The sequence below is a fragment of the Spermophilus citellus genome (genome assembly GCF_964194105.1).
Source record: "Spermophilus citellus genome assembly, chromosome: 1".
Lineage (NCBI taxonomy): Eukaryota > Metazoa > Chordata > Mammalia > Rodentia > Sciuridae > Spermophilus > Spermophilus citellus.
The window spans coordinates 32739886-32767586 of NC_138182.1; positions in this window are offsets into that span (position 1 = coordinate 32739886).

The following is a 27701-nucleotide window of genomic DNA, read 5'->3' on the forward strand; positions in this document are numbered from 1 at the left end:
TGCTTATTCGATGCTTCATTCATCAACACTAAGCTGCGATGTCAGAGACATGAAATGGACTAAATGCAGATGATTTGCAATTTGTAGACAAATCACCATTAGCATTTTTATTTTTATTTTTTTACTTCAATCACGATTAGTAGCCCATTTCCTCATTAGCACTCATGTATACAGAGAGCTTCCTCTCATAGTCAAATAGTCTGACCATCATATTATTAGATACATTAATCAAGTTAACTTTCTATATGTGGGATATAGAGCTGTGATCCACAAATTGGAGATTAGTAATGCCTCTTGAATTGCTGCCTGATTTTTTTTAGTATGACATTTGGATAATGAGAGGTGTCATCAAGGGCTAGGAAGTCAACATTTTTCTCTTTTCAGATTTGCATACAGCTGGTTTAAGGACAAACCAGTTGGTTCTGGTTTGGGAGGTGCCAATTTAAAAGGGGCACCAAAACATTACCTATTATAATCTATCCCTTTTAACTCATGTTTATGGTGCGATTTAACTTGTTTTATTTTCTTTGAAATAGAGAGCACCCTATAGATGAACTATTAATAGAAATAATAATAACAAATAACAATAGTTATACAAACTGAGCATTCCTAACTCCCTCCTCTCCCAAATTCTTAGATTTAAAATATTGCAAAGCCTGAAACACTTTTTGGAGCTGACATGAAGCCACAGAGGAAAATCCACACACACCTGACCTCATGTGATGGGTAGCAGTCAAAATGCAGGCTCAATAAAAATTTTTTTTTCAGCAAGAAGATGATTTACTATAATCATTGAATTTATATTACTTATTTATTCTACATTATCTTATTTATTTATTTATTTTTATTCTAATTTGTTACATATGAGAGCAGAATGCATTATAATTCATACTACACATATAGAGCACAATTTTCCATCTCTGTTGTATATAAAGTATATTCACACCATTCATGTTTTCATACATGTACTTAGGGTAATGATATTCATCTCATTCCACCATCTTTTTTACCCCCATCCCCCGTCCCTTCCCCTCCAACCACTCTCCCCTATCTAGAGTACGTCTAATCCTCCCATGCTCCCCTCCCAAGCCCCTATGTATCAGCCTCCTTATTTCAGAGAAAATATTTGGCATTTGGTTTTCTGGGATTGGCTAACTTCACTTAGCATTATCTTCTCCAACACCATCCATTTACCAGCAAATGCCATGATTTGATTCTCTTTTATTGCTGAATAATATTCTATTATGAATATGTACCACATTTTCTTTATCCATTCATCTACTGAGGGGCATCTAGGTTGGTTCCACAGTTTAGCTATTGTGAATTGTGCTCCTGTAAACATTGAGGTGCCTATGTCCCTGTAGTAGGCTGTTTTTAAGTCCTTTGGGTATAAACCGAGGAGTGGGATAGTTGGGTCAAATGGTGGTTCCATTGCCATATTTCCAAGGAATCTACATACTGCTTTCCATATTGGCTGCACCAATTTGCAGTCCCACCAGCAATGTGTGCCTTTTCCCCCAAATCCTTATCAACACTAATTGTTGTTTCTGTTCTATTTTTTTAATATTAATTTTTTAGTTGTAGTTGGACACAATACCTTTATTTTATTTATTTATTTTTATGTGGTGCTGGGGATTGAACCCAGGGCTTAACATGTGCTAGGTAAGCACTCTACTGCTGAGCCTTAATAGCTGCCATTCTGACCTGAGATGAAATCTTAGAGTAGTTTTTATTTGCATTTCTCTAATTTCTAGAGATGTTGAATATTTTTTCATAATATTTGTTGATTGATTGTATATCATCTTCTGAGAGGTGTCTGTTCAGGTCCTTGGCCCATTTATTGATTGGACTATTTGTTTTTTTTGGTGTTTAGCTTTTTTAGTTCTTTACATACCCTAGAGATTAGTACTCTATCTGATGTGTGAGTGGTAAAAATTTGCTCCCAGGATGTAGGCTCTCTACTCCCCTCACAGATTGTTTCTTTTGCCAAGAAGCAGCTTTTTAGTTTGACTTCATCCCATTTGTTGATTCTTGGTTTTTCATCCCTATGCTATAGGAGTCTCATTAAGAAAGTTGGGGCCTAATCCAACATAATAGAGATTTGGACCTACTTTTTCTTCTAATAGACTCGGTAGTTTAATTCCTAGGTCCTTGACCAACTTTGAGTTGAGTTTTGTGCATGGTGAGAGAGGTAGGGTTTAATTTCACTTTGTTACATATGGATTTCCAGTTTTCTTCTTTACCTATCCCCTTTAATTTCTTTTGTCTACTTGCTCTGGCCAGTGTTTCAAGAACTATGTTAAATAGAAGTGGTGAAAGAGGGCATCCCTGTCTTGCCCTAGTTTTTAGAGGGAATGCTCTCAATTTTTTCCCCATTTAGAATGATGTTGGCCTGGAACTTAGCATAGATAGCTTTTATGATGTTGAGATATGTTCCTGTTTTCCCTAGTTTTTCTAGTGTTTTGAACAGGAAGTGGTGCTGTATTTTGTTGAATGCTTTTTCTGCACTGATTAAGATGATCATATGATTCTTATCTTTAAGCCTATTGAAATGATGAATTACATTTATTGATTTTGGTATGTTGATCCAACCTTGCATCCCTGGGAAGAACCCCACTTGATCATGGTGCACTAACTTTTTGATATGTTTTTGAATTCAATTTGCCAGAATTTTGCATCTATGTTCATTAGAGATAGTGGTCTAAAATTTTATTTCTTTGATGTGTTTTGGCCTGGTTTTGAGTGATATTGATATTGGCCTCATAGAATGAATTTGTAAGTGCTCCCTCCTTTTCTACTTCATAAAATAATTTGTTGATGCCTTTAATATTTTCTATTTTATTGGAGTACAAGTTTTCAAAATAACTTATAATTATCTTCTGTATTTCTGTAGTGTCTGTTGTGATATTTCCTTTTTCATCACGTATGTTACTAGTTTGAGTTTTCTCTGCTTGCTTCCACATCTATTTTCTTTCAGAACCTGATTTTTCTCAACCTTTCACCTGCATTCTGTGGATGTCTTTCCCTATATGACGACTCTCTTGGAGGCAGCGTATTGTTGGGTCTTTTTTAAAAATCCAATCTGCCACTCTATGTCTTTTGATTGGTGAGTTTAGGCCATTAACATTCAGGGTTATTATTGAGACATGATTTGTATACCCAGCCATTTTTGTTTATTTTTGTTCTTTAACTTGATTTTGTTTCTCATTTGGTCAGTTTTTCCTTTAGTTTAATACCTTCCTTTGCTGATTTTCATTGTTGTTTTTCAATTCCTCTTTATGGAATATTTTACTGATGATGTTCTGTGGTGCAGGCTTTCTAGTTGTAAATTCTTTTAACTTTCATTTATCATGGGAGGTTTTTATTTCATCATCAAATCTAAAGCTGAACTTTGCTGGATATAAGATTTTTGGTTGGCATCTATTTTCTTTCAGAACCTGATAAATGTTGTTTCAGGATCTTCTAGCTTTCAGGGTCTGGTTGAAAAATCTTCACATAATCTAATTGGTTTTCCACTGTATGTAATCTGATTCCTTTCTCTCGAGGCTTTTAATATCCTATCCTTATTCTGAATGCTAGGCATTTTCATTATAATGTGCCTTGGTGTGAATCCGTTGTAATTTTGTACATTTGGTATCGTGTAAGCCTCTTGAATTTAGTTTTCCAATTCATTCTTCATGTTTGGAAAATTTTCCGATGTTATTTCATTGAATAGATTGTTCATTCCTTTGGTTTGGAACTCTATGCCTTCCTGTATCCCAATAACTCTTAAATTTGGTCTTTTTATGCTATTCCATATTTCTTGAATGTTCTGGTCATGGTTTCTTACCATTTTCAGTGTGTGATCTACATTCTTTCTAAGATTATATATTTTGTTTTCAATGTCTGAGGTCCTGTCCTGTCTTCTAATCTGTTGGTGATGCTTTCAATTGAACTTTTAATTTGGTTTATTGTTTCTTTTATTTCAAGGATTTCTATTTGGTTTTTCTTTAGACTCTCTATCTCCCTATTGAAGTAATCTTTTGCTTCTGGTATTTGCTTTTGTAGCTGTTTATTGAAATGATCTTTTGCTGCCTGTATTTGTTCTCTTATATCATCCTTTAATTCACAGAACATTTTAATTAAGTACATCCTGAACTCCTTCTCTGTAATTTCTTTTTCTGTGCTGGCCATGGATTCTAATAGTGTGGTATTTTGACTTGTTTGGGGCACTTTCTTCCCTTGTCTTTTCTTGTTGTTCATGCGTCTTCCTTTTTAGCACTGTGGATCTGAGGTGTTACCGTTTTTGCCCTATAGGCTTATAGTGCCTTCGTAGGGTTCCAATACCTCTCCTTTGAAGGGAAGGACAATGTTAACAGATCCCAAAATAAACTAAATACCACCTAAAAACAAATAGTGGTTACTAAGATGTTTACAGTTTGGTCACAGTGTACAGAAATGGTGAATTCAATTATTATCTATAATATAATCGGTAGGTTTGTAAAAGGGTTTATAGTTTTTGATTATGGACAAAGAACTGGAGGTGAGATGTAGGAAGATATGCTGAGGAGGTATGAGATGAGGATATGCAGTTATTATATCTTAGGAAGTGTGAAAGAGAAATCTAAAGAAGAAGGTTAGTAGCATGAGAATAGAGAGGTAGTAATTTTGGGTAGACAAGTAAGAGGGAAGACAGTGGAGTACATAAAACAAACACACATATATGTTAAGAAAAATAAAAAATGTTAAAATAGTAAATTGGAGAGAAAAAACAAAAAAGAAAAGAAAAAGAATACACAACAAAACTGTAATATACTATTCAATCGTCTCAGTTCTCAATATCCTAATTTATGCAAAGCACTTGGTTTCACATATGTTGGGGATGTGAGGGCGGGAGAATAAAGAGGGAGAGGAAAGAAAAAAAATCTCTAAGGAAGAAACAAGGATTGCTTTGGTTGGAGATCAGTATCTTTCCTGATTCCTTTCTTGTCCAATAGGTGGGGTTGTCTGTGTTGTCTGTTCTTAGTTGGAATCTCCATCCTGAGGGAGGAAGATTGCAAGTTCAACGCCAGCCTCAGTAACTTAGTGAAGCACTAAGCAACTTAGTGAGTCCCTGTCTTGGAAAAAAAATTTAAAGGGCTAGGGATACAGCACAATGGTAAAGTGCCCCTGGGTTCAATTCCCAGTACCAAAAAAAATAAATAGAGTGGAAAACTGAATATAACTTCCAGATATTATTTGATTCAAAAGCAAACAAAAGAAATGGATAAAAAAACTTACTTCAAAAGAACCAGAAAGAACTCCTAACATATTTTGAACAAGACAGTATTTTAAACGAGGAAGTTTTTAACCCGTGGTCTTGTCATTTCACACTCAGTATGAGTGACTAAAGCTACAGATAAGCAGGGAATACTAATTATCAAGTGTGTGGATCAAAAAGTTAGACCTACAGCATTCAAATCCGATTTTTGCCACTTGGTAGAAGCTGTGGGTGTCTTTGGGCATGTGGTAAAGCCTAAGTCTTGATTTTACCAATTAGAGGTTAGGGATAATAGTGGTACCTAATACATAGGACTGTTAATAGCATGAAATGAGATAAATCACATAAAGGCATCAATGCCTAGAATACAGTAAGCACTTGGGAAATATTAGTCTCCCATATTATTCAGTTATGAGCATCGGGAAAATTGAGAAATAAAAGATGACCCCAAACAAGTTCACTTGTTATGTTCTGAACATTTACTATATCTATTTATGAATAGAAAAGCAATGTCATTCTCCCTCACTGCATAAGTGTTAATCAAACAATTAAATGGTATAGATTTTTTCAGACACCAAAGTGTTACCTTTCTGGAGGACTCACATGGCTTAGTCTAATCCTGAAGGCATACAATATGGCTCACTGAAAAAATAAATCAACACTAAAGAAAACTGATCTACAAAGAATATAACTTGCCAAAACAAAGCATACTTCCTAACAATTTTGTATTCAAATCAACACAATCTCCAGCCTACAAAATCTCAGTAAGCTATGCCATCTTATCCACCAAAAAGGAATAAAACCCCACAAAACCGTTCTACATTGTAGATACATCATTTTTTTAACTTCAATTCTCATCCATTAAAAAGTTCCCAAACCCAGGTAATCCAGAAAAAGACATTTTTTTTCTTTTTTGTGATTTCTTGAAAGGTCAGAGTTGAGAGCTCATGGCAACTGTGGCAAGACTTAAACAGAATAAACAAATTAGGCCCCATTATTTCATTCTTCAATGTGTGCCTAAGCCATCCTGGAGATGATTCACAGACACTGAGGGTTTTTGTCTTTTGTTTTTAATTGTGGGAGCAGAGGGTGGGGTAGAAAGACCCTTGTGTTATGATCTGGCTGTGATCTTACACCAACAGCAGCCTCTGAGTTTTAGTGGTCCACCCGTGAACACTGGATAACAATTTTATCTTACATGATTGGTATGAGGTTGAACAGAAATAATGTACATGAAGGCACTTTTGAAACTATAAAGCTTCTGTGAGTGTTATTCTCAGAGAGAGAGAATAGCTCTCTGCCCCTTTTCTCTACCCTATCCTCCAACACCCACACCCACCTACACCCAAACATACTCACAAACACACTTGCTCCAAACTTTCTGTAAAGGCTATGAATATCTTTCACCAGCACCCACTGGACTTCTGCCACCATGAATGCAGTCAGAATCTAAGACAGATACATTAGAAAGGAGAAACTGGGTTCATCCCATTATTCTGGTTCAAATTTTCAGTGTGGAAAGAAATCTGTATTTTAACCTGTTTTTGTTCATTTAAAAAGGGGTTGTACCTGTTGCTGGCCTTCCTTTCCAGGGTGTTGGCCCTTAAAGTACAACCTAGAGAACCAATGAATGAGTGGGATCCAACGCTTTGGTTTTATTAGTCTGGGAAATATACCCAAGATTCTCTAACCAAAGACTGAAAAAAATAGGGGACACAATTTGAGACCTAAATTCACACTGGGAATTTCCTACTTCCTCCCCTATCAAATGGAAGAACCTGATGGTGGAGAAACAGGGGTGACCTCTGACCCAGGTGCAATGGATGCAGCCTAATTTCACAAGGAACTCACAGGGAGGTACTGCACTTTCCACATGGGGCAAAGAAACATGGAAGAACCCAATTTTCCCACAAACAAGGTACCTTCCCTGGGTTATTTTCCTAGAGAAGAATGGATGGAGATTATGGTTGATCCAGCTCCCTTCTTTCCCTTGAAACCTCTATGGACAGGGACACAAGGAGACCATCAATGCTAGATTGGTGACAATAATCAGTGGCCATGGGACAGAGAAGTCCAGAGAAGCACATAGCTTGTTTGTCTCAATTTTCCTGGAAAAAATGAGGCTTTTGAGAATCTGTCCTTAAACCCCCTCCATTGAATGCAAGTATTTGAAAACAAAGACTTTTGGGTTTTAAATTCAAATTTCTAATTTCCTCCCTTTGGATGAAAGGTAATGTATTACTCAGGGTTTCCAGAGAAACAAAACCATTAGGATGTGATTGCTTGTTTGTTTGCTTGTTTATGTGTTGGAAGAAATTGGCTCACATGATGATTATAGAGGCTGACACATCCCAAGATCTGCAGGGTGAGTCAACTAGCTAGAGACTCAGGACAGCTGATGGTGTGATTCCAGTCCGAATCAAAAGGTCTGAGACCCAAGAGAACTGGTGGTGTAGTTCCAGTCCAAAGGCAGACAGGTTTGGGACCCAGAAAGAGCTGACGTTTTAGTTCAAATCCAAAGGCAAGAGAAAATCTATTGTTCTAGTTTGAAAGCTGTCAGGTAAGTACTCAAGGGGAAGGCAGCCTTTGTTGTTTTATCCAGGGCTTCCACTGATCAAATGAGGCCCACCCCCAGTAGGGCAAAGAGTATGCTTTACTCAGTCTACCAATGAAAATGTCAATATCATCCAGAAATTCCCTCACAGAAACATTCAGAATGATGTTTGATCAAATATCTGGGCACCCAATGGTCCAGTCAAGTTGACACACAGAATGAATTTTCCCATGTAATAATTAATATTTACATGCCAAATTTCTCATCTGAGAATCACAAATTCTGTGGTTCCACCCAACTTTCCAATAGCCTTCCACTCATTATTAGATGAGTTGCTTACTATTCATGTTTTGTTATTACAAAATTAAGAACAACTTGATTACCTATCTCTTAAGTTATTAAGTGATCAAGGTAATTTTCCTTATTTTAATTATAAAAGCATTTTTATGCTAAGTCTCTTTCTTTGAGAGAACACCTTTTACTGAAACTGATAAATAAATATTCAAGCTGCTATTATACTTTCAGCTCTGGATAATACTTTGAAGAAAAAACTTGCAAGCACATCATGTTACTGCCCAAAAACTTCATCAAAATTCTGGACATAATGATTTTGTTTTCAATGGGCTCTCAAGAGGTGATAATTAGCTTCCATTAAACATAATAAATATTAATGCAAGCCAGAAACAAAATACAGACAATATTGTACTATACACATTCATAGTGCAAGTATTCAGTCTGCAAATTATGTGAAGCTTCCCAGGAGCAATAAGTAATCTAAGGCAAACTTAGGAACTCTGGTTTACACAACAGAAGTTCCATTTTTATGTGCCAGCACTTTAAGACTGAAATAAAGTCAATAATCTAAAAGTGTGTTCCCAGATTTTTCCTGAGCTTTAAATTTAAAAGGAACTGAGGTATAGATGATGTAAATGTTTTAATTCAACTTTGTAAGCACTGTGTTCTATTTAAAAAAAAAAACACATTCTATATCATGATGTCAGTGGCTCACATCAAACAATACCAAATGTTTAGGATTTAAATGGCATTTCTTATGTTACGATGGGGAGAGATGGTCATCGGCATTAAGGGAAGTTCCCAGAAAAAAAAATCATAGAAAGTTAATTTTTTTAAAAAAAATCAAACTATAATTAGTTGCTGCTACACACTAGAAAAGCTAAAATTAAAATGACTGACCACAAAGTATTGGTGAGGATTGGAGGTCTCATGTACTGCTCATCGAAATGGAGAATGCTATAACCACTTTGGAAAGCAGGTTAGAGTTTCTTACAAAATTAAATATTCACCTACCATATGGTACTGTTTCAACAATTCCACTCCAACATACTTATCTAAGAGGAATGAAAAAGATTTATATTCAAAGAGATATCTTCACGAATGCTTTGTAACAGTTTTATTTGGCTGTTATTGATAAAAGAAATTGAATACTATCTAAATGTCCATAAATAGATGAATTGATAAATTATGGCCCTATCACGGACTACTGCTCAGCAATTAAAAGGAATAAACTGTTGATACAATGAAGATTAACTTCAAAAACATTGTGATAAGTGAAAAGAGTCATACACAGAAGAATATATTTTATAGAGTTCTATTTATGTAAAATTCTAAGATAAGCAGAACTCATCCAGATTGAGAGAAAGCAAATTTGTCTGGGGCACTGGAGATGGACATTGACTGCAAACATAATGGAACTTTCTGGGGTGATGGAAATATTCTGTCTCTTGATTGTAGCGGCAGTTATGTAAGTATATATTTGTCCAGACCCTTATATATGAATCATATCTCATTACAGTTTATTTATTTATTTTTTTGTAAATAGGCTAACAATTTGAGCAGGCACTTGAAAAAAGACAATATCTGAATGACCAACAATCCTATGAAAATATGCTCAATACTACTATTCATCAGGAAAATGCAAATTAAAACCGCAATGGGATGCCACTGCACACCCACTAAAATAACCAGCATATAAGTGCTTGACAAGTTTTGGCAAGGAAGTGAAACAATCTCTGCAACTCATAAGATGCAGCAGTACTTTGAAAAACTGGAAATTTCTACTAAAACCAAACACCACCTATCTTATGAACCAGCAATTTGGCCACAAAGGTATATACACAAGAGAAATGAGTGACAACATTCACTAAAAGATAGATAGGAGTATCTTCACAGTAACTACTCGTAATAACTCGAAGCTGGAAACAACCCAGGTGCAAGTTAGCAGAAGAATGAATAAATAAGTTGTGGTATATTCATATGAAGTATACAGTGATATAAATAGGTAAACTAGTGGTACACACAGCTATTTGAATGAATCTCATTATATTAAGTAGAAGATCCAGACACACCCACACAAATTCTAATGCGCTCCATTTAACTCAAGAATAGGGAAAACTAATCAATAATGATAGAAAGCAAAACAGTGATTACTTCTAGAATATGCATTATGGGAAGGGACAGAGAGAACCGTGTGGGATGCTGGGGAGAGTCCTATATCTTGCTCTGGACAGGGTTAGGTAATTGTAGGTAATTAGTGAAAAAAAAAATTATCAAGCTATGCAGTAAACATTACTGCACTGTATACATTTACCATATGTGAATGATGCATCACTTTTTAAAAATCCATTGGGATGTGTCTTCAGCTGATGGAAGAATAAAGACTCCACTCACTGGTGACAATAGCAACGATAAAACTGGATTTGTGAATATGAGGAGTCTTTTACTGAAGAAACACACAGTACACAAAAAATATACAAGTTATTTCTTTTTTAACAAAACAGAAAGTTTATCTCAAATTCAGGTGGAACCAATTGGAAGCATATTTTGAAGTAATGTTGGATTTCAAAAGTTCCTTTGGAGTCACCAAAGTTGTTCTTGACTTTTTTTTTTATTAAAACCATCTTGTTCCATTTATGTTCCTATAAGTCTTTCTTTATTTGATTTCCTTGATGGGTTTAAAATATTTTCTTCAAGGTGACAGCCACCTTGCCTGGAAATAACAGGGTTTTCTCTAGGGAGGTGAAAGATCATTTGGTAAGCAAAAGCTGACAGATGTGAATAGCAATTTTAACCTACAAAAAGATCGTGGATATTGGGGAATTCAATCTCCACAATCTTGCTAAAGAGCTGACAGAGCCTGGGGAAGGAATGCAGATTGGGAAAGAACTGATTTCTGCCGATCAAGAAAACCAAAGCAAGAGCTCATGAATATTGATTATGGACCTGCCTTCTCCCTACAGAGAGAAAGGCAAACACAATGCCATCCATATTGCAGTACTGAGATCCAGCCCCACAGCACGTTGCTGCTAGATCATCAACAGCTCATCAAACTGCAATCTAGACATATTTATTCACTTTCCTATCATGTTTCCAGGGAGAGAGAACCTGTTTCACAAAATTGTTGATAGGCCCTATTCTGGGAACTCTAAAATGGAGTCCAAGAAAATAAGGATCTGCCATGTACGACATGCTCAAAAACAAAAAGAAATGCTTACCAGAAAGACACAAACAGTGTAGACTCACAGATCCTGTCTATTTGGTAGTGGAGGATAAGGGGTGGATATCATCAGGGGAAAGAGAAATGAAAAGGGGAAAAGGAGAGTTGTTAGCTAGTTAGGAAATACACTCTAAGAGCCTTTTAATATGTCTTTTTTTCCCCCATCAAATACAGAGCCCTTCTGTGGACTAATATAGTCTTTTCCTAAAGAAAATGGCAGATTCCGTTAATGAGGATTTTGTTGTTCTTGTTCTTCCCAGGAAATGTATAATCTAATCATGGGTTTGATTACTGGGGACTGAGTCAGACATTTTTTTTTTTTTTTTGCTTATGAATAAAGCAGGGCTCAAATAGTACACATAGTCAGTGGTTTGAGCCATGGTGTCAGTGATGGGTTATTAGCAATTTATTATGTTGGAGAAATTTGATTGCCCATCAAAAAAAAAAAAAACAAATTCCTAGAAGGAGTTATTTAGCATTAAATAAAAATGCAAATCTCTCTGACTTCCTACCAGAGATGAGCAAAAATTGCATTTGTTATTCTTCATATTTAAGCAACCATAGAGTTTCAGAGAATAGGACTATGTGAGCAACCTGTTTCCTACCCTGGAGGAACTGATACTAACAAAGTAAAATTTTCTCTGTGCTAGTAGTTTTAAGAAAGAGAAAGAATATATATATTAATGGTGGATTCTCTAAGCACTCCTCACCCTCACCAGGAGAATTTTAACATTTTAATACATTTGGAGACTGTCATGCTAAATGAAATAAGCCAATCCCCAAAACCCAAAGGTCGAATGTTTTCTCGTAGCTATCCCACAATAAGGGGGCTGTGGAAGAATAGAAGTCCAATGGATTAGACAGAGGGAATGAAGGAAAGATAAAGGGGATAGGAACAGGAAAGAGAATAAAATGAATCTGACATAATTTTCCTATGTCCATATATGAATACATCACAGTGAATTCCACCATTGTGTACCTCCACAACAATGGGGTCCTAATTAGGACAAGATACAGTCCATACTTGTATAATTATATCAAAATGGACTCTACTGTCATGTAAAACTAACAAAGAACCAATAAAAATAAAGAACATGATGAAATGCAATGCTGTGAGCTATGGTAGACAGGATCTGGGTATGAGAATTAAATAACCTTCACCCTTATCAAACAGATTCACTTAAAGGTAGAAATACATGGCAGCAAGGAAGCCTGTAGTTAGTGTGGGCCACTAAGGACAGCAAATGAGAGCACGAGGAGTCTTCTCATTAGGAGCCAGGTTCTTCTCTAGGCCAGAATATAAGTCCTCTGGAAAGAACCAGACAGATATTTTTCTCTCCTTGATTTCTCTGCAGGATCCCCTTCCAGACAGTCAAACATGTTTAAGCCTAATTCCCAAGGCTTCCTTTGAAAGTTAGCCCATGGCTCAAATGAACAAATCTAAGTGTCAGCTCTTCCCTATAAACTGAACTCCACTGGCCCTTTGCGCTCTCTCTCATTTCTTCTTCCCAGTTCTGCTCCCTGGAACAACAAGGATTGAATCTTATCTCTTTTGACATATTTAATATCATAATGTCCCTCAAATATTTAAAGTCAGGTAATGTGTGTCCCCTTCAAAGTGATAAAGACCAAAGTCCCCAATTTGTCTCTTGAAGAACATTCTTCCCCTCCTTGGAAATTTTACTTTGTTAGTATCAGTTCCTCCAGGGTAGGAAACAGGTTGCCCCGGAAGCTCTGAATTTGTTCGTATTCATTTTAAACTGGACTTGCCCAAATTTGAAAGCAATATTTCAGTACTGATCATATCAGTGTGAAAATCCAGTGGTATTATTATTTTTGAGACTTGGATATCACTGCCCTATCCATGCTATTGGTTTATATTTTTAATTATGACTATATTAAATTGTTGGCTTATGTTATGGACAGGAAAAATTCCCATATATTTTTATAAAAATTACTGCCAAACTATATGTCCTCATTCTGTGCTTAGGAAGTTGAATTTTTCAAAGGTAAATACAGAAGAGAACATTTGGTTTTTGCCTCTCATTCCAACCTGTCAAGACTATTTTGAATCTCGATTTTATCATCAATCATTTTCACCCCCTTTTCCAGCTTTCTGTCATCTCCCAACTTGATAAGCATGTCTTCTATATCTTCATCAAGTCCCTGATAAAAGTGTCTAATAGTGCATAGCTCTGTAGCTTGCCTCTAGAGATTGCCCTCCGGTTTCATGAGCTTTTCCATCAAATATTTCTGAGCATCTTCTGTGTCCCAGGAACCATGTCAAAGAAAAAGAAACAAACCATAACAATATCTAAGATATGGTCTCTGACTTTAGAGAACATTTTCATTAAATGGATCATATAGTGAAATATTTTTAGAATGAGGATTTTTAAGCGGCACTCATTCTATGAAACTTTGATTTTTTTTATACCATACACAAGAATATGTATAATATACTGTATGACCAACCAGGATATATCACGTCTCTATACCTAGAGAACATTAACAAAAGTAAAGCTGGTATGATCCGTCATCTTGATAAAAGTGTTTCGACTCTTTGAGATTCATCATTTTTTTCTTTTTTAAACAAATGGGGCAGTAAGTCCTAGATTTAAATCCTACGTCCAGCACCTGTTAACTGTGTGACATGGAACAAAGTATCTGATTGTTATAGCCCCTCATTATACTAGGCTGCAATTTCTTCATGGGATATGTTTTCAGTTTCAGTTCTCTGTATATCATTAAATACAATCATATCATTAAAGCACAATGAATGGTCCTACCTTCCTTCTGAGATCAATTAACTCAGATTAGTCATGCTAATTTTAAAAGCTTATGGATCTGTTAGCCTTTCTTATGCTAAAAGCTTATGGATCTGTTAATCTAAGTCCAAAACTTAATAGGTCTGTATTTATGGATTTGATTTCCAGCTACTTTTTAGGGATTAAAGTCTCACAGTTGGTGCCACCCAATGCTTCTCAAATGTTTGATTGAGAAAAATAGTACTTAGAATGGATCGTACTGTGGTAGTAGAAGCAAATGTGACTCCATTTTGTTTTATGACTTTATCCTGTAAAACAACCATGCCAAGTAGAAGAGTCATGACTGGGGCGAGATGTTCTTTTCCTTTTGCTGTAGAAACCTTTAAGAACACAGAACTACCTAATGGGGCATTGTTTCTGTAACTAGGGTAACGGGGCTCTGTTTCTGTAACTGGGGTGACTGGGCTAACTGTGATTGGTTAGGCTTCCCTCCGCTTGACTGCACTGTCCCGCTTCTGTAACCTGGCTTGCTTGCATTGGCTGCCCCCCCCCCCAACATCCCTTTTGCCGTTTTCAGGCTTATAAGAAGTGCCCTTATAATTGTTTGGGGCTGATCAGGAGAACAGTTTTATGTTCTGGTCAGCCGCCACCGGTGTGCTTCAATAAAGGCTTGATTCGATTATACGTGAGTGGTCTGGAAGTCAGTTTATGAAACCCTGGGACAAAGCTTTAACTATAACAGTATAGATGGTTTGCAATCCATGCCTCTGATGTTTTATATACTTCTTTCCACTTTCTTGTCCATCTCCCAAGTTTTTTTATTTTATTCGTATATTTTATTTTATTTGTTCAGCTTGATAATATTCACATCTGTTCAGAAAATAGAATCTCCATGGTGGCTTAGTAGTCAAATTCAGTGTGGATTTTTAGCTTCTCACCTTGGTCTCTCCATTTATTAGTCCTTTAAGTATTTCTTGTCAAGTTGTTTTTCAAGATGAGCCTCTGAGTACTAAACTCTGAGCTCTTTCTCTCCGAGCAAGTCACCTGTTTTCTTTATGCTTTGAATAGCATCTGCTATGATGCTTCGTTCAGTCAGCTTTTTCACTGCTGGGACTAAAAGACCTGACAAGAACAATTTTAGAGGAGGAACATATTATTTGGGGGCTCACAGTTTCAGAGATCTCAGTCCATAGACAGCTGGCTCCATTCCACAGGGCTTGAGATGAGAAGCCCATGCTGGAAGAGTGTGGCCCAGAGAAGAGGCTCACATGATGATCAGGAAGCAGAGAGACTCCGCTCACCAGACACAAAATATATACCTCAAAGGCACACCCCCAGTAACCCACCTCCTCCAGCCACACTACCTGCCTTCAGTTACCTCTTAGTTAATCCCCATCAGGGTAGTAATTCACTGATTAAGTTAAGGCTGTCATAACCCAATCCACCTGCGAGTATTCTTGTATTGTCTCATACATGAGCTTTCAGGAGACACATCACTTCCAAACCATAAAAATGCCCTTTAGTCACAGCCTCTACATGTCTTAATATAAACTGTTCCACTGTTTTCACTATGGAAGTCTAAGGCCAGCCTGACTAATCTCACCTCTTAGGGTGATTTCTTTCAGTATGCATGCATGAAAAATTCTCTCTTTTTAAATCCTCAAAGTTCAGTAGCTTAAGCAAAATATACATTACTGTGGAACATTCTGAATCAAAATTTTCTAGAACCTAGAAATCTTGCAATCTGAAATTTTCATTTGAAGTCTTCTTGTGTTTTATCTTTGAATATATCTTTTTTTCCATTTGTTGGGTTTTCTACTTCAAGGTTATCAATTGTCTTTATGCGGGATCCTCTTGTCTGTCCTTTGTATCTATTAATGTCTCTATAGCTGTTTTGCTCTTTGTATCTTTCATCTTAATTTGTTATATTAATCTTAAGCCTTTCCTTTATTGACAGATTTGATATTAATAGTTTCTGGGTTTTTTTCTTGCTGTTTCATTTTTCAGAATGTTTAAAATGCGCTAATTTTCATAAGCTTCCAGTATTGCTATTTTCCTTTGTATATAACTTTTTTTGTTTTTTTCATTTTTCTTTCTTTTCTTTTTCTTTTTTTTTTAAGTCTTAAAATTTCCTCTTGAGCCCAGTGCTGAAACTTTAGCTGTCATGTCTTGGAGTTGATCTTTATTCTGCCATTATGCTGGGTACTACTGGGGTTCTATCACACTGAGGGCATGTCCTCTAGTTCTGGAGAATTTTCTTTATTATTTCTCTAATAATTATCTCCACTTCCATCTTCTCCCTTTCCTTTTCTGGAATTAACTATCATTCAGATGTTGGTCTTTCTGTCCTGGACTCGTCTTATATTTTTTTCATTTTTTCAAATCTATTTTCATGTTTTTATCTTCTTTGCACTCTGTGGGAGATTTCTTCCTATCTTCCAAACCTTCTATTTGATGTCTCATTTCTGTTATCATATTTTTTTAGGGGGGTGTTCCCAAGTAATATTTTTTTTTGTTCCCCCAAGTATTCCTTTATTAGAAGTATAATGCCAATTCCTTGTTTCACTATCTTATTTAGTTTTAGTTTTTGTTTTTTGTTTGTTTGTTTTAGATTTCTTCCTCAATCTTGTCTCTGTTTTCTTTAATTTCATTTTCCAATTTTTGTTAGTTATTTATTGAAGGGGAGAGGAGAACTGGTTTTCATATTTGACGTGTTCCTGGGCCAGTGGTTATTATTTTCTGGTCATTTTCAAGAGTGGGGCACTGAAAGTTGATTGGGACCTTCGAATAAACAGGTAAATCTGCAAGTGATTTGGCTAAACTATTCTACTTTGGGATATACCACTGGCAATATTTTTAGATCTTTTCTCTTAGCAAGTCAGAATCACCATGGAAAAATTTTCTAATTTCTGCTTTGAAGATGGAATCAAGGGAGGGAAGGAATCACACGTTTTAGGATGTGAACTTCTGCCTAGTCCCATATTGCACCTTTTCCATCCACTCTGCCTGGTGCCCTTAGTCCTGATTCCTTCTGGCTCACCTTCTCAGAGGGTTAATCATCTAGTCTTCTGCCAGGTGAAGAAGGAGGCTTCTCCCAGCTTCCTCTAGGAAATGCATTATGAACCTACTTGCTCCTTAAATAGACTTCAAATAATCCTATTTTATCAGCCCTCACTTTCTTTCTGCTTTCAGTATCTGGTGCTACCAATTCCTGAGCAGTTTTGTGATACCAAAACATATTTCTGGGTCCTTGTATTCTTTCTTTATCCTTGTAGATTTTCAACATTTCTTTATCCTTATAATATTATTTAGCAAGGTTTAGACCAGTAGTGAAGATGAAAATCTGCTTATATTCTGTTGTCTTATCATTAATTTTTCATTGTTTACCTATCTGCCTTTATGTGAATGTAATTTTCACATAAGGAAAGGTTTTAATATTTTTGTTTATGAATTAATGTTTTATTGAAGAAAAGCTTCTTATCTCAAATTTATAAAGATTTTTTTGAGCATTTTGATAGTTAAAATGTCTTCACAGGTAGATTTTTTAAATCTTTATGAAATTACTGTTAAAATATGATGTGAACACTTAAAAGTGTTTGTATTTTTTTATACAAAAAAAATCTAGATGCCCTAATACCATTAATTGAATGATTCATTTTTCTCCCATTGAGTTTTAATGCTACCTCTAGCAAATTCAAGGTTTTCATACTTATTTAGTTCTGTTTCTGACCTTTCTGATTGCTATAGTTGGGATCTGGAATGTTTCCCAAAGGCTTATCTGTAGAAGGCTTGGTCTTTCGCTTGGTGCTATAGTAACCATTAAGAAGTGGGGTCTGGTGGGAGGTCTTGGGTTATTGAGGTGGTCCCTTGAAGGGGATTATGGGACCATGGTCTCTTCCTCCCCATCTTGGCTTTTCCACCAACATGAGAGGAGACACTTTGCTCCACCATGCACTCCCCATCATGATGTTCTGATCACCACAGGCCCCAAAACAACAGGGCCAACTGTCATGGACTAAAACTTCTGAAACTGTGAGAAAAAAGAACCTTTTCCTCTTTTTAAGTTGATGTCTTGGGCATTTTGTTAATAGTAACTGAAAGTTGACTGACACACTGATCTTTGACGTTAGTCTGTTTCTGCACCCTTGTCACACTGTTTTAATTATCATAATTATGCATGAGATTTATATTTAGAGGTGAAGTTCCCTCCACTTGTTCTTTCCCTTCAATTTGATTTGGTTATTTTTAGCTATTTACTATTCCAGATGGATTTTAGTGTTAGATGTCAAGTAAAGTGCATTACCATTTTCTGGAATAATATTGATTGGAATTAACAAATCGATTTGTGGAGAGCTTCATGATATCATGTCTTTGAATCTATGAACAAATATGCCACAATAGGATGAACCATATGAAATTACCAATACTTGGCCAAATTTGACATACAAAATGGGAATTTCTTACATTTGACTCTAATTGTTTAAAAATATCCCAGAAAGTTCTTGTGTATCTTTTGTTAGATTTCATTTCATTACTTATTTTTTCTTGTTATTGAGAATAGGGTTTTTTTCCTTTTATGCATTTGAATCATGCTCAGGCATTTTCTTACAAGCTGGATTTGCAAATCTAATACAATTATTTTAATAAGTCACCCAATATGAGTGTAATTTTATAAGGCAATTTAAAAAGAGTTATTTTATTTATTCAGGCTTTCTATTTGTCACTGAATTTTTCTAATTTACTTTTTTTTTTTTGCTTTTTACATTTTAGTTTACAAACTTATTGGCATTTATTTGTTCATAACAGCCTCCTTTAATTTCAAGTCCTTATTACATCTGTAGTTAGGTTACTTTATTGTTGTAAAATTGTTTAATTTTTCTCACTTCTTGATCAGTCTTGACAGAGTTGACTATTTTATGTCTTTTCAAAGAAGTTGCTTCTATTATGTTCACTCATTTTAATTTCTTATTATTTTGATTAAATACATTTCTCATTTTAATTTTCTATTATAATTTATTTAAGCTTAATTCTTAATGTCCTTTAATTCCTTTAGTTTAAAGCATAGGTTATTCTATTTTTTAGATTTTTGATACTTAAACCTCTTATTTTCTAATAAATACATTTCTATAACAAAAATTTCTATGTATTTATTTATCTGCATACTATAAATAATTAATGTACATTTTATTTTTCATTTCAGTTTTATACTTAATCTATGAATTAGTTATTAGATTTCTGAATATTCTTTTTAAAGGTGATTACTAATTGTATTGTATTATTATCAGAGAATGTGGCCAGAATGATATTGAGTGTTTGCAGTTTGTTGAAACTTCCTTTGGGACAGAGTTCCAATTGATTTGTATAAATATTTCAGTGTTCTTGAGAAGAATACATAGTCATCCCTCATTATCATCAGGATATTGATTTCAGGACCCTCTGTGGATACAAAAATCTGTGGATGCTCAAATTCTCTTATACAAAATGGCATGGTATCTGTGAATAGCTATGCACATCATCCTGTGGACTTTAAATCATCCCTAGATCACTTATAAGCAGTGTAAATGCCGTGGAAATAGCGGTTATACTGTATGTTTAGGAAAAAATAACAACAAAAGAAAAGGCTTACATATTCAGTACAGATGCGGGTTTTTTTCCCAAATATTTTTGATTTGGAGTTGGTTGTATCCAGAGATTCAAAACCCTCACATCTGGAAGGCCAACTCTGTATCCTCTATACATCTCTTTCTTAGTTGCAGAGTTCTATATATTTATTTTATCAAGATTTTTAATAGTGCCACTCTAATATAATACATTCTGATTATATTTTTGTCCATATAGCTTTTCATTTTCCCATAAAGAAGTGTTAAAATATTCTGCAACTATTTTTTTAAACATTTCTCTTTGTGATTTTCTCAGTGTTTACACATTCTATGACTAAGTTACTCAGGATCATGATGTTCTTTGGGTGGATTAGTCTTTCTATGAATATAAAATGTCTTTCTTTGTTCCTAATAACATAATTTCCTTAGAGGTCTATTTGGACAAATACTAATTTCTCTATGTAATCTTTCTCTGTTTAGTATTTCCCTGATCTATCTTTTCATCTTTTAGGGGGTATCTACTGTGGTTTGAATCTTTGTTCTTTCCAGAATGCATGTTTAAACTTAATGAGTAGGGTAACAGCATTAACAAGAGGGATCTTTAAGTACTGCCTAGGTGGTGGGGGCTTCACTATATCTTATAGGTGGGATGGTTGCCAACATAAAAGGGTGAATTTGTCCCTCTTGCTGTCTTGTGCCTTCCTGCTTTCTGCATGTTATGATGGAGCCAGAAGACCCTTGTCAGAAGCTGGCACCTTGATATCAGACCCTCTGCTTTCCAGAACTTTGAGTCAATAAATTTCTGTTCACTATAAATTACCCAGTCTTAACTGTTTTGTAGTAGCACTTCAAAACATACAAAGGAAATGTCTTTCTTTATTTACCAATTTGAGTCTTAATTTTAATAAGTGGGTTTACCCTATTTGCATTGGTTTTCATTACTAAACTATTTGGACTAATTTTATCATTATTTATTTATTTATTTATTTTGTAATGGGGATTTAATGCAGGAACACTTAAAAACTAAGGCACATCCCCAGCCTGTTTTATTTTTTTATTTTTTATTTTGAGACAGGGTTTTGCTAAGTTGCTTAGGGCCCAACTAAACTGCTGAGACTTGCTTTGAACTTGCCATCCTTTGCCTCAGCCTCCCAACTAGTGGAATTACAGGCATGTGCCACCTTGCCTAGGACCCTTACTTTCTTATTGATTATGATTTGTTTTGGCCTTTTTCTTATTTCCCTTAGCCAGTGAATAGTTACAATCTAATAACTTGCATTCTTTTTCAAATATGGATAAATAAGTTCAGGCTTTATCTCTTCAGATATTTTAATTATTTGTGATTTTCCCTTTTATCTCTTTCCAGGTTTAAAGTATTATAACTTTTCAAGTTACCACCAAATATCTTAATTTCCATTTTATCATATATCTCTTTTAACTTCCCTGTGCTGTGTTCTTCAATTATATCTTCCTGTTAAGTTTTTTTTTTCAACTGTATTAAATCAACTAGTAGTTCATCCTATCTTTTTTGAAAAAATATTCATTGAAATTTTGGTATCTTCATTTTTAAAAATATCTGTCTGCTCTTGATACATAACTTTTTCTGCTCCTTGAAATGATGCTATTAGCTTGCTTATTTATTTGTTTATTTTCAAATCTCAATGAATACTTTCAGCCTATTTTTAAATATTTTTCAATTTCGTTATTTTTATCTAATTTGCACTCATTCTCCATCATTACCCCAGCAAACCAGAAAAGGAAGTTTCTCTACCTCTGTTGGCAGGGAGGGTCTGCACAGGTCAGAGGCCTCTGCAATCAACAAGTGTTGCAGTTCTTTTTTTTTTATTATTCTTTTTTTTTATTGATTGTTCAAAACATTACAGAGCTCATGATATATCGTCTTTCATACAATAGATGAATGGATAAAAAAGTGTTGCAGTTCTTAATGGCAAGCTGTGCCCTCTAGTGTTGCAGCAGACCCCAGCAGCTCACCTTCAATTCCTTCTTTATGAGTTCGTATCTCAGGAATTTGAAGAATGAAATCCAGAGACTAGGCTGAGTGAGTTAGGAGTAGGATTATCCAAATATGCATAGAAACATCTCCTGCTCCATGAGAGGGGACTCAGTAGGGGTGGCCTCCTGAGTGTGCTAGTCTAGGGGTTTATGTAGCACTTGGCACAATCGCCTAAAAAAAACAAAAACAAAAACAAAACAAAACAACAACAAAAACTTGGGAATCAATCTGACAAAAGAAGTGAAAGACCTCTACGATGAAAACTACAGAACACTCAAGAAAGAAATTGAAGAAGACCTCAGAAATTGGAAAGATTTCTCATGTTCTTGGGTAGGCAGAATTAATATTGTCAAAATGGCCATACTACCAAATGACTTAATGATCATTTTTTCTTCTAAATGCATTAGGCATAAGAAAAACACTAACTACAATGTTATGTGTTTAGTTGTCATTCGTAGGTGATGTGCAATGATGAAGGTAACCTGAAGTAGGAAAATGTGATGTTTAATCCATCCACAGGCAACATTTAGTTACTGCCCATAATATTGACAAATATCTGCAATACCATTTTACGATGCTGGGAGGCTATTTTTTTCTTTCCAGTGCAAGGGCAGATCACCCTACCTCTAAGCTATACCCTCAGTCATGCAAAGATGCTTTTTGACTTCCCTTTGATGCTTTATCAGTTACCAAATTATAACATAAAGAAATTAAGAAAGTTGGGGAACACTGAGTCATGGGAATCTCCATTACCACCAAGAATGAAGATAGAAACACACCCTTTCATTCCTTAGGTTGACATAAAGTTCCAAATTAATAGATTCAAAAGTTAATAGATCATTTATGACATGATCATTCAGCTGGGACTGAGAATTAAGGAAGGATACACAAATGTCCAAATAAATATTTATAGCAGTCTTATTTATAATAAGCAAAAATGGAAATACTCCAATTAAACAGATGAATGGATAACATTATGGTATATATCTAATTAATAGAATATTAATAAATCAAATAATATTCAACAATGTTTTTTGGTAAACAACTTTTTTTTTAATTTGGTACTGGGGATTGAATCCAAGGGTGCTTAACCACTGAGCCACATCCCTACCTCTTTTTTATATTTGATTTAGAGACAAGATCTTGCTGAGTTGCCTAGGGCCTTGCTAAATTGCTGAGACTGGCTTGGAACTCATAATCCTCCTGCCTCAGCCTCAGGAGCCACTAAGATTACAGGCATGTACCACTTCATCCAGCAGTAAATTACTTTTATTTGGCTTTTCCAATGCATTTAGAATAGTTTTTTACTGGGAAAAAAGGTGGTCTGTTTTATTTATCTTCATACTTAATAGAGGTTTTATAGTACTTAATTAAGCCATGAATCACCAATAATATCAACATGAAAAGATTTTGGAAGAAATACAACTGACTCATCTGGAGCGTACAGTTGGTCAGGTGGAGCTGACAATGTGCAGGCAGGCACGGAATGGCGTTCTATGTAGTTGGCAAGAGGTGAGCAAAGTTAGAGTGTTTAACAGGGATTGAACATCCTGATTATAAAGGAACATTATCACTAACCTGCTCAGTTGGTTAAGTGGTGGTAAGTTAGGAAAGCCTTTGTTATATTGTCAAATTGTCTTTCAGAAGGTGATACAAATTTAATCTTTGAGAACTCAAAAAATTAGACAATAAGATAACAAATAACCCAATCAACAAATGGGCCAAGGACCTGAACAGACACTTCTCAGAGGAGGACATACAATCAATCAACAAGTACATGAAAAAATGCTCACCATCTCTAGCAGTCAGAGAAATGCAAATCAAAACCACCCTAAGATACCATCTCACTCCAGTAAGATTGGCAGCCACTATGAAGTCAAACAACAAGTGCTGGCGAGGATGTGGGGAAAAGGGTACTCTTGTACATTGCTGGTGGGACTGCAAATTGGTGCGGCCAATTTGGAAAGCAGGGAGATTCCTGGGAAAGCTGGGAATGGAACCACCATTTGACCCAGCTATTGCCCTTCTCAGACTATTCCTGGAAGACCTTAAAAGAGCACACTACAGGGATACTGCCACATCGATGTTCATAGCAGCACAATTCACAATAGTTAGACTGTGGAACCAACCCAGATGCCCTTCAATAGATGAATGGATAAAAAAAATGTGGCATTTATACACCATGGAGTATTACGCAACACTAAAAAATGACAAAATCATGGAATTTGCAGGGAAATGGATGGCACTAGAGTAGATTATGCTTAGTGAAGCTAGCCAATCCCTAAAAAACAAATACCAAATGTCTTCTTTGATATAATGAGAGCAACTAAGAACAGAGCAGGGAGGAAGAGCAGGAAGAAAAGATTAACATTAAACAGAGACATGAGGTGGGAGGGAAAGGTAGAGAAAAGTGAAATTGCATGGAAATGGAGGGAGACCCTCATTGTCATACAAAATTACATATAAGAGGTTGTGAGGGGAATGGGAAAATAAACAAGGAGAGAAATGAATTACAGTAGATGGGGTAGAGGGAGAAGATGGGGGGGGAGGGGGGATAGTAGAGGATAGGAAAGGTAGCAGAATACAACAGTCACTAATATGGCATTATGTAAAAATGTGGATGTGTAACTGATGTGATTCTGCAATCTATATATGGGATAAAAATGGGAGTCCATAACCCACTTGAATCTAATGTATGAAATATGATATGTCAAGAGCTTTGTAATGTTTTGAATAACCAATAAAAAAAAAAAACAAATTTAATCTTTGACAAAACAATTTTAAAAGCCCTCATTTCTCAAAATCGCTTAACATTTAAAATTCTTGCTGGGTTCAGTGTTGCACTACTGTAATCCCAGCAGCTCTGGAGGCTGAGGCAGGAGGATTACAAATTCAAAGTCAGTCTCAGCAACTTAGTAAGACCCTACCTCAAGATAAAAAATAAAATGGGCTGGGGATGTGGCTCCGTGGTTAAGTGCCCCTGGGTTCAATCCCCTTCCCTGGTACCAAAAAACAAAACAAAAATAACTTTGCTTATTTTAAAGTAATTGAAATAGTATCTCATTGTTCTTTTCATTTCCATTGCTTAAATTTCTAACGGCCATTTTGGGGTATATTTTTAGTAACTTAGCACATTTCCAGCCATTTGTTCATAGATGGGCAGCTTGCCTTTTTTACATCTGGAGGGAGGAGTAATCATAGAAAGGGTTAGAAAGAGGTCTTAGGGTCTTTGTGTCTGTGCCTGAGGCATTGTAAAGCCTAGTTGGTTGAACTCTAATCATATTTATATAATTTTTTTCATTTTATAATGAAGTATTAATTCTATTTAGTACAACTGATATAGAATCCATTGTTTGAAACTTGGGCCCTATATTAATTTTTGAGTTCTGAACTAAGAAAAAAAAAATCAGGCCCCTTACATGTTCCAGTTTTCTTATCCTGAAACCTGTCATTATTCTATTATTATGAGTGTTTGCGGAGGAGAGGAGAAAAAAATAGGTTAGAGTTATCTCACTTTTTTTTTCTTATAAACCTTAATTAGAAAGGTTTTGTGGTAATGCTTTCAGCTTCAGCTTACCTAATCCATTTCTTCCTTATAAAGCTTTTAAACTTTGCACAGTCAGGAATGGCTTTTATCTCATGCACAAATGAAATCAAAATCAAAATGCAGATTGAGCTATCAGCTACATAATACCAGTAATCCTAGTAGAGTTGAACACCAGGTGAATAATGATAGAGACCCAAAACTGGCAGAAAAAGAAAGGGAAAATCATAGTGTGTGTGTGTGTGTGTGTGTGTGTGTGTGTGTGTGTACACAGAGAGAATGTGTGTTCACTAACCCTTTCCAGGACCTTGATAGTAAATCCGGTCAATCTTCTACATAGTTTCTTAAGGTCTTACTTTCTCCAAGTAATTGAGGGATTCAAAGAATATCTTGTCCTTAAGAGTATAATATGGACTTCTCTAATATATGTAAAGACTGTTGCTACAGAATCACCTAGTAGTCTCTTGGAGGCATAATAGCATGTTACATCAAGTACATGGAAAAATCTATGGTGTTTTGTAAGGTATTAATAAAAATAAATTGAAGAGCTGGGGGTATAGCTCTAGTGCTAGTGTGTTTGCCTAGCAGGCAACATGACCTATGTTTGCTTCCCAGCACCACACGCGTGCGCGCACACACACACACACATACACACACATACAGAAGAAGGAGGAGAAGGAAGAAGAAGAAGAAGAAGAAGAAGAAGAAGAAGAAGAAGAAGAAGAAGAAGAAGAAGAAGAAGAAAGAATAAAAGAATTGAGATACAGTAAATTCAACAGATCAGGAATCTTGTCACTGAAAAGATAGTTCACTATATTTACCGATCCTAAGAGGAGGGGGCACCCCATGCTAAGGGGAGTCGCACAAGGAAGCATCAGGATGGGTTGGTGTCAGAGGGAGAGGGAGGAACTGGGGCAAGAAACTTTATTGTAGTTTCCATAAGAAGGAACCCAGAGGCAGGGTGTGCAGGCTGCGAGTTTGAGTACTTTCAGTGGGCTGTGGGACAGAGGCTCTGTGCTGTTGTCTGGTACTGGCCCAGGAGTGATTAGGGCAGGTGAACAATGGCCTGGAATGTGAGATAAAGGAGATGGTTGGAGGATAGGCATTGGATTGGTTGGTTTGCTTTTATAAAGAACACTCTGCAAGTCCTGTTTACTATCCATCTCTGGGACTAGGTTCACTGTTAGAGGGGCAGTCTCTCCAGGGTCAGCAAAGCCCTAGATGTCAAAGCACCAGAATACAGAAAATGAACAATCTGGTTAATTGAGGCTCAATGTTCATAATCCTATTCATCTCTGTGTTACTTTGGATTCACTCAGCTATTCCAAGTATAAGCAGGCGTCCTACATGCACATGCACAATTTATCAGGCCCTCCTGGTCAATGGCAATGCAAACAGCAAAAGTTTTCTGTTTACTTAAGGAGCAGGATAGAAACAACAGCAGATCAGTAGTGAAAGTAGAGAAAGTCAATTCTCCACATTTTCATGACAACACATTTTCTCAAGAGAGGGGAAGATGCACAAAACAGAAATATTGACATGAACAACTTGAAAAGAATTTGGAAAACTGCAATTACACACAGCAGAATAAAGACCTAATTTTCATTATACATCTTTTTAAAATATCAACAGCAGCTACATCTCCACATCAAAATCATAAACATTTCAAGAAACATACACATATTGACCTAAGGATTTGCATGATCCATAGTAGAGATATTAAACTCAGAGGTCTGTGCACCAAGAGACAATTCTCATTTTACTTAGGACTCAAAAACATCTCCTTCAGGTCACAACCTAGCTCTAGGAGAGCCTGACTACAATCCTGACTCATGGAGAAGTGAGATAAGGTGGGCACAAGTGTGGCTGGTCACAGTGATCCTGCCATGCTCTCAGGTGTGACAATTCAACTATTGTACATGATAGGCTTTGGTTTAATAGCCAAGTTGCAGGACTTGAAATATCCTGCCATTTTGTTATTTTTTACATGACAAAATATTTTTTTTAAAAGGTGAAAATTCCTTCCCAGAGAAAGAGGCAAAAAATCTTTCATGGAGCTGACAGTGACCAATAGCTTTTTTAAATTCATGATCAACAATTTTATAAACACTAAACAGATCCATATATGGCTTTGGTAACCATGATTATGCAATGGGTGGTAGGGGGAGGAGACAGTGGACAAAATGAACAAAGTTGCCTTGCTCAAGTGAGAAAGAGAATTGTACATGTTCTGTATGTGCAATGTTCCAGTGAGGAACCTATCCACACAACACAAAGATCGAAAACCTAACATGGGAAGGCTGGAAGCTGGGCTCCTCTCTACAGATTCCAAATGAAAAAAAAAATTCTAGTAAATAGAAAGCTGAGAGAGGGTTTTTCTATATGCTAACTTACTAAGGGTCCACAGAATGCTACCATCTCCATTTTGCCATGAAGAGAATGATAGGTCCAGAAGAAATGCAGGCCCAAAG